Genomic DNA, 2,351 nt, shown 5'->3' on the forward strand with positions numbered 1-2,351 from the left:
GGGGAGCTGTGTGTGTTTTTCCACAGGAGGAAGAAAACCCCCTGTGGATCCCTGAAAGACTCACTCGAAGAGCTCCTTCACAACTCCAGAATAAGAAGGATGGAGGCCAAGTGGGTGATGAAGACTCTCCTACTCGGGATGATGGTTCCTAGTATGATGGGAGAGTTACGGTGGGCCATCATGTCTACCTTCCCCCTACCGATGCCAGTGATGCAGAATGCCCAGGTGTTCCCTAGATTTTTCACAAATAATAGAGAGTTGGGGCTTGCCTTTTTGCCTTTAGATCCTCAGATACAGAGTTTTCAGGATGAGAGAACCTTGTCATTAGTAGGAAGCTTGTGCTTTACTGTGATTTCTTCATTAAAGGATAATTTTATTCATATGGATCCAGAAAGATCTAATGCTAATCCTTTTGAATTAATGGAAGCTGTACTGATCTTTCTCCTATGATAGTGAGAAGGGACAGATTACTTTTGATTGGAAAGGGGCATTAGGCAACAGTCTGAGTGAGGGACAGAGCTCTGGATCATCTGATTGGTCCTCCTCCAATGTTAAGTATACCCCTTTTAAGAGAACTAATTATTCAGCTGCCCTTTATTTGGGTTGTGAGTAATGATACCTTAGGTAAGAATCAGAAAGAAATAAATTGTTCTGCTTAGAATTGTTTTTATGCATTATGCTGGGATGCTATTAAGCACCCTTTTGCTTTGGTAATGCGCATGCCTCGATTTATTCCAGCTCCTGTTGAGGCGCCAAGTAATTTGAGTTTGTTTAGGGAAAAGCGAGATTTTGGGATCTCTGCTATTATTGTGGGCCTGATAGCCACCGCCGCGGTTACTGCTTCGGTTACCGCCTCGGCCCTTGCACTTTCTGCCACTGTGCAGACAACTCAAACCATTAATGAACTATAGGCCACTGTGACCATGGTCCTAGATAAACAGGCCACTGCCAATTCTCAGATACAAGGAGGCCTGATGTTGGTAAACCAACAGATTAATTTGGTTCAGGAACAATTGGATATATTGTGGCAGATGGCCAAATTGGGATGTGAACAAAGTTGCCTGGCCTTTGTGTCACTTAGTACAATATGAGAATTTTACAAGAGCAGCTAACCTGTCAAAAGCTCTGTCTCAACATTTATTACAGAATTGGACTTTTGAGTTTGAGCAGACACTCCGTGAGTTGAGAATGGCGATCCTGCAAGTGAATTCGACGCATCTGGATCTTTCTCTGATGGAAGACCTCTCCCCCTGGATTTCATCTGCATTTTCTTATTTTAAGGAATGGGTGGGGGTAGGATCATTTAGCCTAGTTCTCTGCTGTGGAATAGTGTTGATGCTTTGGATGGTGTGTACGCTCAGAGCCCAAACAAAAGGAGAAAGTGGTGGTGGCACAAGCACTTGCTGCCTTAGAACACGGAGCATCCCCTGACATTTGGTTAACCATGTTAAAGCAATAGGTCGCTGGCCTCCCAGCTCTTGCACCCCACGAGGCTAGTCTCATTGCACGGGATAGAGTGGGTAGGCTTCAGCAGCCCAAGGAGTTGCAAGGCTAAGCACTGCACAGGAGAGGTCTGCGGTATAACGACTTTCTCCTGGGAGATAAGTCATCTTGCATGAAGGTTCTATGTCATGATCTCCTTCCCCCAGAAAAAAGACATCGGACTGGTCAGGACTTCCTCTGGGGATAAGACCCTGGAGAGGAGCTTTGTACATGTTCCGAATTTGCACATGGGGATTTGACCTCTATCTCCACTCCAAAGTTGTGGGTGTCCTATTGCTTCAAAAATAAATGAATAGGGGGAGATGTGAGGAGCCGCCCTCGCTATCGCTATTGCCGTTAGAAGATGGCGCTGACATCCACTGTCAGTTGGAGTTAACTGTCGCTGTCAGTTGGAGTTAACTGTCGCTGTCAGTTGGAGTTAACTGTCGCTGTCAGTTGGAGTTAACTGTCGCTGTCAGTTGGAGTTAACTGTCGCTGTCAGTTGGAGTTAACTGTCGCTGTCAGTTGGAGTTAACCGTTTAAACTGTGCCTCTCCCGTGACGTCATCTGGGGTGATGTGCAAACCACCAATCCCGGCTCTACACATCTCACTCGGAGCTCCTAGGCTTATATAAGGGGCTGGGTTTCTTAGCTTGGGGTCTCCCTCTAAGAAGCTGATCATCTATCTCTCAAGATGCATTAAAGCTTTACTGCAGAAGGATCCGAGTGTTCTGCGTCGTTCTTGCTGGCGAGACGGTAGCGGGACATAAAGGTATAAGTGTTGTTTCCTGGGTAATCTTTGTTTAGTGAGTTACTTGTTCCTCTATTATCTGTTCAATTAATTGTCTTCTGGATTGAGAGGGTTTGGT

Source organism: Mesocricetus auratus, unplaced genomic scaffold (genome assembly GCF_017639785.1).
Source record: "Mesocricetus auratus isolate SY011 unplaced genomic scaffold, BCM_Maur_2.0 contig_5125_pilon_obj, whole genome shotgun sequence".
Taxonomy (NCBI): Eukaryota; Metazoa; Chordata; class Mammalia; order Rodentia; family Cricetidae; genus Mesocricetus; species Mesocricetus auratus.